Source organism: Capricornis sumatraensis, chromosome 11 (assembly GCF_032405125.1).
Source record: "Capricornis sumatraensis isolate serow.1 chromosome 11, serow.2, whole genome shotgun sequence".
In the NCBI taxonomy this organism is placed as follows: Eukaryota; Metazoa; Chordata; class Mammalia; order Artiodactyla; family Bovidae; genus Capricornis; species Capricornis sumatraensis.
The window spans coordinates 13,318,897-13,331,768 of record NC_091079.1 but is presented as its reverse complement, the minus strand read 5'-3'; the positions used below and the strand labels follow the sequence as shown (position 1 = coordinate 13,331,768).

At 35.9% G+C, this 12,872-nt stretch overlaps 1 pseudogene; it reads left to right on the top strand.

Annotated features, from left to right (window-relative positions):
- Window positions 1–12,437, top strand: part of LOC138088719 (solute carrier family 25 member 36-like) — a 97,888-nt pseudogene extending 85,451 nt beyond the window's left edge.
- Window positions 12,438–12,872: the final 435 nt, after the last annotated feature.

Below are 12,872 nucleotides of genomic sequence, written 5' to 3'. Positions count from 1 at the left end.
TAAGTAGTTTCAGTGGTACCTGACTCTGTGCGACCCCATGGGCTGTAGCCCACCAGGCTCCCCTGTCCACAGGAATCTCCAGGCAAGAATACTGGAGTGGGTTACCATTTCCTTCTCCAGCGGTCCCATCACTTCATCGCAAATAGATGGGGAAACAATGGAAACAGTGACAGACTTTATTTTCTTGGGCTCCAAAATCACTGCAGATGGTGATTGCAGTCATGAAATAAAAGATGCTTGCTCCTTGGAAGAAAATCTATGACCAACCTAGACAGCATATTAAAAAGCAGAGACATTACTTTGGCAACAAATGTCTGTGTAGTCAAAGCTATGGTTTTTCCAGTAGTGATATATGGATGTGAGTGATGGACTATAAAGAAAGCTGGGAGATGAAGAATTGATGGTTTTGAACTCCAGTGTTAGAGAAGACTCTTGAGAATCCCTTGGACTGCAAGGAGATCCAACCAGTCCATTGTAAAGAAATCAGTCTTGAATATTCATTGGAAGGACTGATGCTGAAGCTGAAACTGCAATACTTTGGCCATCTGATGTGAAGAACTGACTCATTGGAAAAGACCCTGATGCTGGGAAACATTGAAGGTGGGAGGAAAAGGGGACAACAGAGGATGAGATGGTTGGATGGCATCACCAACTCTATGGACATGAGTTTGAGTAAACTCCGGAATTGGTGATTGACAGGGAAGCCTGTCATGCTGCTATCCATGAGGTTGCGAGAAGTCAGACGCGACTGAGCTGAACTGAACTGAAGTGAACTGACAAGGAGAAGAGAGAGAGAAAGGACCTGAGAAAATATTTGAAGACATAGTAGCTTAAAACCTCCCTAACAAGAAATAGGTTGATGAAATAATCAAGAACATCCAGGAAGCTCAGAGAAGCTTCTAAAAGTCCCAGACAGGATGAACCCAAGGAGGAACACTCCAAGGCACATAGTAATCAAACTGACAAAAATTAAAGACAAAGATAAAATATTCAAAGCAACAGGGGAGAAGTGGGAAATAACATATAAGGGAACTCCCATAAGGTTATTAGCTGATTTCCCAACAGGTACTCTACAAACTGGAAAGTAATGGCATGATGTGTTTAAAATGATAAAAGGGAAGAAATTACAACCAAAAATGTTCTAACTAACAAGACTCTCATTCAGATTTGTTGGAAAAATCAAATGCTATACAGACAAGCAAAAAGTCAGCACCATCAAATCAGCTTTACAAGAAATGCTAAAGGGATTTTTCTAGTCAGGAAACAGAAGAAAAGGAAAGAAAAATCTCACATAAAATAAATAAAAAAGAATTAAGAAAATGGTATTAGGATCATGCATATTGATAATTACCTTAAATGTAAATGGGTTAAGTGCACCAATACAGATTGCCTGGACAGATGAGAGCTTGTATATATAGGCACCCCCACTTACCACATCACTCTACTTAATCCCTCAAACTCTATGTGAGTTCCTTTTTTTGTTAGGACAATCATGTTTAGGTTATGACTTTCAATCGTATCTTTTATTTTATGTCTCGCTATTGATTGTGAAAACTGATAAACATCTTTTACCATTGTGATCATATAACTATTTGTTTAATACCTTATATCATGATTGGCCAACAGAAAATAATGGAATTTTGTATCATGAAAATTACCATTTAATAGAAAAACTTGTAATCACTTTTTAAAATCTTGATGCACATTAGAATTATCTTAGAATATTTTGAAAAACATAAGTGCCCAGGTATTGTTTGTCCTCCAAATTATGTTTGATACTAATTTCTTATTTTGATATTAGTTTCTCATTTTGATACTAAAATCTCATTTAAATGTTTTCTTCTCTGTAATCACTCTCTGAGTTTTTTCAGTCTTTTAAGTTTACTGAAGCTTTCAATGATTAAGTCAAAGATCTCTCTTGGTTATTGTCACATTGCAATTAAAATATGTGAGTTATTTTCAGTACATTTTGATATTGATTTCTAACATAATTCCATGGTGATAGGAGAGCAGATTTTATATAATTTCAAAATATTTGGACTGAATTTTTTGCACCTTTTTTTTTTTTTTTCCTTTGCACCTTGTTTTATGTTCCTGGATATGTTCCAGTGTCTATAGCTTTACAGTTTATGGGAACTTAAATATAATTGAATTTATATTTTCCTGTTGTGTGAAAATTGTATAAATCTTAATTACACTGAATTGGTTTGTAGCCTTTTTCAGGTCTATTGTATCTGTCTATTCATTCTATTAATTTTTAAGAGTATAATATTGAAACTCCAACTAAAATCTTTATCAATTTAAAAATAATAATAGTAATATATGGTGGAACTATATATAACTTTGTTCTGTATTTTCCAATCCTCTTGAAATGTGTTATATCATAATAATTTTAAAAGTTTTAAATTAAAAATGATAGAAGAAAATTGATGAAGTATGTGGCAATATGTGTGGGTAATCTAGCTAGATGGTAGAGACACTTCCAAGTTTGCCTAAATGTTCCATTATAATCAGATGAACCCATGAACAAATGCCTTCCAAAGTGATTCTCTAGATTGTGACTCAGCTTCTTTGTCCTGTCTCTCATTTAGGGATTCATCATAGGACATGGACCTTTAGCTCACACTGATATTAAATTTATCATATCTGACTGAAGCACATTTTGTATGTAATGAATTCACAAAAAGAGATTGCATAACAATTATTCTGTCTACTTGTAAATAAACATTTGAAATAAATTCTAGCTATTTTATTTAAGGCATGTCTTGGCAACAAGATTTTTGGTAACAGGCTCATAGACCTCCACTATCTTTAATTATTGGCCCTGTCTTTTAGTTTCGTTCAGTTCAGTTGCTCAGCCGGGACTCAGTTGACTCGGTTCAGTAGACTCTGGGACTTCATGGACTGCAGCATGTCAGGCTTACCTGTCCATCACCAACTCCCGGAGTTTGCTCATACTCACTTCCATATAGTTGGAGATGCCATGCAACCATCTCATCCTCTGTTGTCCCCTTCTCCTACTGCCTTCAATCTTTCCCAGAATCAGGGTCTTTTCCAGTGAGTCAGTTCTTTGTATCAGGTGACCAAAGTACTGGAGCTTAAGGTTCAGCGTCAGTCCTTCCAATGAACATTCAGGACTGATTTCCTTTAGGATGGGCTGATTTCCTTTAGGATGGACTGATTTGATCTCTTTGCAGTCCACAGGACTCTCAAGAGTCTTCTTCAACACCACAGTTCAAAAGCATCAGTTCTTCAGCTCGCAGCCTTCTTTATGGTCCAATTCTCACATCCATACATGACTACAGGAAAAGCCATAGCTTTAACTAGATGGACTTTGTCAGCAAAGTGCTATCTCTGCTTTTAATACACTGTCTATGTTGGTCAAAGCTTTTCTTCCAAAGAGAAAGGATCTTTTAATTTCATGACTGCAGTCACCATCTGCAGTAATTTTGGAGCCCAAGAAAATAAAGTCTCTCATTGTTTCCATTGTTTCCCCATCTATTTGCTATAAAGTGATGGGACAGGATGCCATGATCTTCATTTTTTGAAAGTGATTTCAAGCCAGGTTTTTCACTCTCCTCTTTCACCTGTATCAAGGGGCTCTTTAGTTCCTCTCTGCTTTCTACCATAAGGGTAGTGTCATCTTCATATCTGAGGTTATTGATATTTCTTCCAGAAATCTTGATTCCAGCTTGTGCTTCATCCAGCCCAGCATTTCACCTGATGTTCTGTGCATAGAATTTAAATAAGCAGGGTGAAAATATACAGCCTTTAATTAAAAATAAATAAATTAAAAAAGAAAAATTATGTATATTGTAAATTTGAGGGAAGTCACCTGAAAAACTTTAAAAAACATAAATGAAAAATAATGATAAAAGATAAAATAGAATGATTAAAAATGCTCACTTAAAATCAGAAGTGACAAAAATAGAAAAAATTAAACAATGTACAAATGCATGACAAAAAGCTGTTAGAAATATAGCTATCTTTACCCAACTATATCAATAGTTACTTTAAATATAAATGATCTAAACACACTAGTTAGAAGGTAGAGAAATTTAGGCTGGATTTTAAAAGTAAAAGTAATACTGAAAGATCTACAAGAAACTCACTGTAAATATTGACTCAGATAATTTATAAGTAAAGTAGATGGAGAAACGTATGTAATTACCAACCAAATGAAATTTGGTATATTAACTTCAGACAAAGTTAGCTTTGTAACAAAGAAAATTAAATGTGATGGAGGAATATCACATAATGATAAAGTATTCAATTCTGCAAGAAGATATAATTATCAAATCACACAGTTATATAAAGCCAATACTTGGGAGAAAATCATCATTTTTATGATAACCATAAAATTTGCCTATTAAATAACTGTTGATTGATTAATTTGCTTAATATTTGTTTCAAGCATTTATGCATTTGGTAATATCACTAAACTTTGGGGGAAAATTAAGTAAAGGAGAAAAAATAGGTATAAAACAATATGTAACTTAGCTGGTATATTAAAAATGTGTTAACTTCCTTTAGCAGTGTTTTGATTGTGTTGTATTACTATACTTTCTCCAAGACGTGTCATATCTGTTCTATTTGATACTTTCCATGAAATTAAAAGATGCTTGCTCCTTAAAAGGAAAACATATTAAAAAGAAGAGACATCACCCTGCTGACAAATGTCCATTGAGTCAAAGCTAAGTTTTTTCCCAGTAGTCATGTACAGATGTGAGACTTGGATCATATAGAAGGGTGAGTGCTAAAAAAAAAAAAAAAAAAAAAAAAAAAAAAAAAAAAAAAAAAAGATGCTTTTGAATTCTGGTTCTGGAGAAGACTCTTGAGAGTCCCTTGGACAGCAAGGAGATCAAATCAGTCCATCCTAAAGGAAATCAACACTGAATATTCATTGTAAGGACTGATACTGAAGCTAAGCTCCAATATTTTGGCCATCTGATGCAGAGAGCCAGTTTATTGGAAGAGCCAGTATCATTTCACCTGATACTGGTGAAAATTGAAGGCAAAATGGAGAAAACGTTGGGATAGGGTAAGATGGTTAGTAATAAAGCATGACTGACTCAATGTACATGAGTTTAAGTAAACTCCAGGAGATAATGAAGTACAGAGAAGCCTGGCGTTCTGCAGTCCATGGCATCCCCAAGTTGGATATGACTTAGTGACTGAATAACAACGGCAATTTAGGCATGAGTTAAGAAATTTTATAACTTCAAATTATTGAACCATGTGATACTACCTAGTTTCATCTTATTATATTTGAATTATCCTTAATGAAATTCAATTCTGTTACATTTTACTTTAATAATTTTAGATTTCAAACTAAATTCTATGCTTTAGAAACATCTTGTATATAATACAAGCATGTTTCCCATTTTCCTGGATGTCATTGACAGCCTCTAATGTGGTTCTCAATCATGTCCCTACCTGGTATTGATGACTTTGTACAATTCTCTCTAATTCAATATGGCCTGAATATCAGTTCAGTTCAGTTCAGTTGCTCAGTAATGTCTGACTCTTTGCAACCCCATGGACTGCAGCACGCCAGGTTTCCCCATTCATTACCAACTCCCAGAGTATACTCAAACTCATGTCCATTGAGTCAGTGATTCCATCCAACCATCTCATTCTCTGTCATCCCCTTCTCCTTGCACCCCCCCCCCAAACCTTCAATCTTTCCCAGCATCAGGACCTTTTCCAATGAGTCAGTTCTTCACATCAGGTGGCCAAAGTATTGGAGTTTCAGCTTCAGCATCAGTACTTCCAATGAATATTCAGGACTGATTTCCTTTAGGATGGACTGATTGGGTCTCCTTGCTGTCCAAGGGACTCTCAAAAGTCTTCTCCAACACCACAGTTCAAAAACATCAATTCTTTTGTGCTCAGCTTCTGGAGAAGGGAATGGCAAACCACTTTAGTATTCTTACCTTGAGAACCCCATGAACAGTATGAAAAAGCCTGAATATAGTGACTCCTAAAAAAATAAAAGTGATGGATTGTCACTTACGATAGAGATGAAGTTATAAAACTAATGTAGCTTTTATCCTGGGTGCACTTTCTTACCCTCTTACTGGCTCACTCTGAAAGAAGGCAGCTAGCATGTTGGGAAAACATCCTCTCTACCAATTGACTCTTCAGATGAGACTAAAGTCTTGGCTAAAAGTTTGAATCCAACATCCTGAAAAATCTTTAAATAGAGGTTTAAACTAAGTCCTGCACCACAGAAACTGAGAGATAATGAATGCTTTTTTTAAGTGGTCATATCTTGTGTTATTTTGTTTTGCAGCAACAGATAATTCATATAATAAAATTTAGAATCCACAAGAGCAATGAAAGGGTAAGCATCATTGCTACAATGTTAATATATATATATATATATTTTTTACCCTACCCAGTTGTGGAAAGGCTCTGTAAAAATGATCTTTAGTTCAGATTTTGTAGAAAGAGTAAAACTCTGGGTCTGAGGACAAGAAATTTGATTTGGTAATATGTGCAACTAATAATTAACATAATGGGAAAATGTAGATATAATAGTTCTCTTTATTATTTGAAGTTCATGGAGCACAAATGACTAGTGTATAGTAAAAAGTAAAATTTGAAATCTTCAGCAATGAATATAACTTGAAAATCCTCTCTGCATGTAAAATTCAGTTTTGTCTCAGGTGGCTGAAAACCAGATATTAACTGGACTCTATCTTCCCATTTAAATACTATTGAATGCATCTTGTAGAACTTCAAAGTTATCTGTGTGCAAAGAGTTCATGCATGCTAAGTCACATTAGTCGTGTCTGACTCTTCATGAGACCCTACAGAGCCTGCCAGGCTACTCTGTCCATGGTATTCTTCAAGTAAAAATATTAGAGTGGCTTGTCATGTTCTCCTCTAGAGGATCTTCTGACCCAGGGATCAAATCTGTGTCTTTTATATCTCCTGTGTTGGCAATATATATATAGTCTATATTTATATAATACTTATAATACAGATGATACATATATACTGCTAATACTTCAGACTTCTAGAATCATTCATGGTTCCCATACATGACGCTATGGTAAATAGATAGTAATGTTCTCTTTTCTTCACCAACAGCAGCAAAACAAATTTTACGTGAATTTAGTACCCAAAAGGAAAGTTGCACAGATAAATTTCCACTGATTATTGCTTTCTTTTTGAATTCCAATGTTTATTTCACCTTATTGCACCATATGATTATTTACAACTTATATAGAAAAAAAAAAAAGGTAAGTTTTTTTTTTTTCTAAAAGAAGAAAAGAGTGAAGGAAATAAAAGAGACAAGAATGTATCACCAGATATTTATAGACACACCACTGTCGAATATGAATACCAGTGAGAGAAAAGGAATCTATTAATAAGTATCTACAGAATCTTTACCTATTACCCAGAACTAGGGTGAAATCATTGAAAAAATATTTTACTTTTATTTTACATTCAAGGATAAATGAAACACACAGCAGTTAAAAAAAAAAAGAATAATTCTTTCTTGATATATCTAAAAAGAAGTGCAAAATTAGAACAAAGCCAAGTCCTAATGTTTGAGTTCTCAAAAAACAACTCAGTTGTGAACAGAAAATCAGAGATGGGCTGACTGGTAGCTAGAGTTTGAATCACAAATCTGTCTTGTATTTTTTCCAGTATCCATAGTCCTGAAACAGAGGAATGTTGGAAACATAAAAGTACCCTGGGTGGGGCTCTGAAAGTAAAAACAATGTGATTCAGTAAAGTTGTTAATGATAAATTACTATAATAATGAACATTTTATTGACAAAAACACGTGCATTTGTCAGCATGCAGTGGTGGTCAGAAGTGACCACAGGACTGGAAAAGATAAATTTTAATTCCAATTCCAAAAAAGGGCAGTGCCAAAAAATGTTCAAACTACCCTACAATCATATTCATTTCCCATGATAATAAGGTTATGATCAAGGACTCTGGGGAGAGGGTGGGATGACTTGGGAGAATGGCACTGAAACACGTATACTATCATGTAAGAAACGAATCACCAGTCTATGTTCGATGCAGGATACAGGATGCTTGGGGCTGGTGCACGGGGATGATCCAGGGAGATGGTGTGGGGTGGGAGGTGGGAGGGGGGTTCAGGATTGGGAACTCATGTACGCCCGTGGCGGATTCATGTCAATGCGTGGCAAACCCAATACAGTATTGTAAAGTAAAATAAAGTAAAAATAAAAATTAAAAAAAAATCATTCAAGCTAGGCTTTAGCAGTATGTGACATGAGAACTTCTAAATGCACAAGCTGGATTTAGAAAAGGGAGAAGAATCAGAGATCAAATTGCCAACCATCAATGGATCATAAAAAAGCAAGGGAATCCCCCCCCAAAAAAAAAAAAAAACTACATCTGCTTCATTGACAACACTAAAGCCTTTGACTATGTGGATCACAACAAACTTTGGAAAATTCTTAAAGATATGGGAATATGATCCAACATTTTCTGTCTCTTGAGAAACTTCTATGCAAGTCAAGAAGCAATGGATAGAACCTTACATGAAACAAATGACTGGTTCAAAATTGGTAGAGTATGGCAAGGCTGTATATTGTCACCCTGTTTATTTAACTTCTATGCAGAGTACATCACATAAAATGCAAGGCTGGGTGACTCACAAGGTGGAATCACGTTTGCCAGGAGAAATATCAACAACCTCACATATTCAGAAGACATCACTTTAATGTCAGAAAATGAAGAGGAACTAAAGAGCCTCTTGATGAGGGTGAAAGAGGAGAGCAAAAAAGCTGACTTAAAGCTCACAATTCAAAAACTAAGATCACTGCATCTGATCCTATCATTTCATGGCAAATAGAAATGGAAAAAATGGAAACAGTTACAAATTTTATTTTCATGGGCTCCAAAATCACTGCAGATGGTGATTGCAGCCATGAAATTAAAAGATGCTTGCTCCTTGGAAGAAAAGTTATGACGAATATTGAAAATATATTAAAAAGAAAAGACATTGCTTTGCTGATAATGGTCCATATATTCAAAACTATGGTTTTTCCAGTAGTCATGTATGGATGTGAGAGTTGGACCATAAAGAAGGTTGAGCACCAAAGAATCGATGCTTTCAAATTGTGGTGCTGGAGAAGACTCTTGAGAGTCTCCTGATAGCAAAGAGTTCAAATCAGTCATCCTACAGGAATTCAACTTCAAATAGTCATTGAAAAGACTGATAATGAAGTTATAATACTGTGGCAACCTCGTGCAAACAGCCAAATCATAGGAAAAGATCCTGATACTAGGAAATATTGAAGGTCAAAGGAGAAGAGGGCAGCAGAGGATGAGATGTTTAGATAGCATCACTGACTCAATGGACATGAAGTTGAGCAAATTCCAGGAGATGGTGAAGGACAGAGAAGCCTGGCATGTTGCAGTCTGTGGGGCTGCAGAGTCAGACACAACTTTGTGACTGAACAACAATAGTAATGGTCTACTAAGTTTAGAACTTAGTAGGAAGTATTCAGAGTCATGCTGGGAATAAAAGGTGTGATTCTCCAATCTGGTCAGTGGAAACTAAAACTTAAAGATTTATAAGATCAAGTATACAGAATTGCAGTAACAAATTAACATCTAGAAGCAAAAAATGAAAAATGAATTAACACCACAAGTGGCTTCTACCTGTCCTAGGCATTGATAGCTTTGTTTAGAAATTGTGTTTCAAATATACTTAATCTCTTAATACTTTTCTATTAATACTTCTTTTCTTATGAAAGGTCCTATTTGCCTGTGAACTAGAGCATCTCCTTGGCATCTCAGGCCCATCCTACAGCTAGACTTGAGTGGTTGTATTCAAGTCTTTGCCATATTGTGTCTGCCTCTGTCTCAAGCTCTTTGAGGAGCAAGGGCTATGTGGGTGGAGATGAATGATGTGCTCTTTCTGGCCTCTGCCTTTCTCTCCTCTTCCAGCGTTTCTGGGTCAAGTGTGGGGTGAACTCTCCATACTCTTCATCCCCTCACTACTACAAGGCAGGGGACCCTCCAGTCTCAGAGATGTGGGCTTCTGGTGTTTTGGCCTCAAATTTCCATCTTTGTTTTTATTCTTGCCTATCCTGTTGCCAAAATTCTATATAAAATTCATGATTTAGAAGGTATATATCCTGAAATAATTTATAGTTAAGCCAAATATATATAGGGATTATTGATGCATTTAGGCAAGTACCCTGCTTCACAAAACCAGTTTTTTTTTTTTTTTTTTTTTACTTTATTTTACTTTACAATACTGTATTGGTTTTGCCATACATCAACATGAATCCACCACAGGTGTAGCCATATTCCCAATCCTGAACCCCCATACCATCTCTCTTGGTCATCCCAGTGCACTAGCCCCAAGCATCCTGTATCTTGCATCGAACCTAGACACAAGCAACTCCTGCAGCTCAATTCCACAAAACCACTTTTAAAGACAGTTTAGAATACCCTGTATTAGAAAATGTTCTAAGAATTTACATTATTATATTTCCTAAACATAAACAATTGCATTTACTACATTAGAGATCTCTTTTTATTTTTTTAATATAAATCTATTCATTTTAATTGGAGGTTGATTACTTTACAATATTGTACTGGTTTTGCCATACATCAACATGAATCCACCACAGGTATACACGTGTTCCCCATCCCGAATCCCCCTTCCTCCCCACTCCCTGTACCATCCCTCTGGGTCATCCCAGTGCACCAGCCCTAAGCATCCAGTAGGCTACCATTTCCTGAAGACTTTCTATATATCAGAGGCTTCATAAATGTTTCCACTCCTAGAGGGCATAACATTGGTAGAAGATTGCATGGACTAAAATAAATGTGCAATGTGTGAGTTGTGAAGTTGTATTTGGAGTTTACTGAGGACAATAACCTGGGAGGCAACCTCTTATAGAGCTTTGAGGGACTGCTCCAATGAGGCAGGGGAAGGTCATTGGTACACATGACTGGTGAAGGAGGGTACATGCAGTCAACACACATTTTAGTTGAAGGTTGCTGCTAATTACAGGGAACACATGTGTCCATTAACAGTTTTAGTGCTTTTCTAGACATGAGAAGATTCAAGAAACTGGGCTCATAAAACTTCCTGAAAATATCTAAGTATCTGAAGGTCTATTCTGTCGATTTTCCCCAGAGTACAGAGTATCTCACTCTTGACCTCCACCCAGAACTCCTTTCAGGGGGTGTTGAAGGTCAGTAACTGCGCTGGCTGGTGACTTAATCCTTACAGAGCCAGATAGCAAGTGACAGTCTTTAGTTCACATTTGGTATTATTTTAATTTTAAAGTTTAAAGAAACTCAGTGTGGTTATTAACTAAAATTACAAGTTTATTTGAAGAGGTAGGATTTAAACTCAAATCTCTTCTCTCTAAAGTCTGAAATCTTTTCTAAATACCACTGAAAAGAAAAGAAAGTAGTACAAAACAAAATATCATTTAGAGATTTATTCCATTATGCCAGGATTTGCAATACTATGATTATGTTTTAACATATGAAGAAATTTAGGGAGCATAGGACATGAGAGAGTGAAACTAAGTTATTTTAAGATTATCTGTGTTTAACTTAAGAAATTGAGCCAATTGTATTGAATTGATCAAAAAGTAAAGTGTTCAAACCACAAGGAAAAGTTGAATCGTTTATTTGATCCTGATCCTTCCCAGGTACACATGGTTTTAGCTGCAATGCCAGGCATTTACTGTACATTTATCTTTGAGAAAAGAGTGAGATCATGTCATCTCATGCTCCCCATCCGCAGGTCACTTCCTGGATGGACTAACTTAAACCTCGTTTTACCGCAATTACAGCGACCAACCCCATTTGGCTTATAAAAACTCTATTATAGATTGATGCAAGGAACCGTGGGGAAAAGCGAATGGGTGCTTTCCAGTGTGTCCCTGAAGTGTATCAGACAGATGGACTTAGAGGATTTTATAGGAAAATGTCTGCTTCATATGCTGGAATATCAGAGACTGTCATCCATTTTGCTATTTATGAAAATATTAAGCAAGAACTACTGGAATATAAGATTGCTTCTACAATGGAAAATGAAGAAGAGTCTATAAAGAAGTGTCAGATTTTCTGGGAATGATGCTAGCTCAGAAACGTGTGCCACAAGTATAGCATATCCCCATGAAGTTGTGAGAACAAGACTGTGTGAAGAAGGAACAAAATATAGATCCTTTTTTCAGACATTATCTTTGCTTGCTCAAGAAGAAGGCTCTGGGTCTCTTTACCGTGATCTGACAACTCATCTGGTGAGACAGATTCCAAACACAGCCATTATGATGGCCACTTATGAGTTGGTGGTCTACCTGCTAATGGACAGCACCACCAAACTGCTGTGCTATAAAAAAGGAAGACCAAAAGAGAAAGTTGACCATGGAGTTCCAAAGCCAGCATGGTGGACAGAAGGAAAATAGCGTGGGAACATAGAACTATGCCTAACTGGAAGTTTAGTTGTAGGAATTATAGTAATCCTAACCACAATACTTAGCCTTTTTAGTAATGTGAAAAAACAAACAAACAAACATGGCTGCCTCCAAGAGAAAACCTTTAGAAGCATTCTTTTCTCAAAATTGCCATTTTCTCTATCATGTCCACAGAAGACTATTGGCATTTTGTTGATTTATGGCAACTAGAGTACAGTGTTTATTCCATGAACACTTTTCCAGTCTTCTAGACAAAGCCATCTGTAACTATATACTATACTAGAACTATCCAAAAAGTATTAACAGTCATAAATTTCTAATTTCTGGCTTCTGTATAGTTCCCATAAAATTGGAAAGTAACAATACTATTTACAAACTATTTACATTTCCTTGAGAGGATCTGGCACTGTATTTTAAAGTTAATTG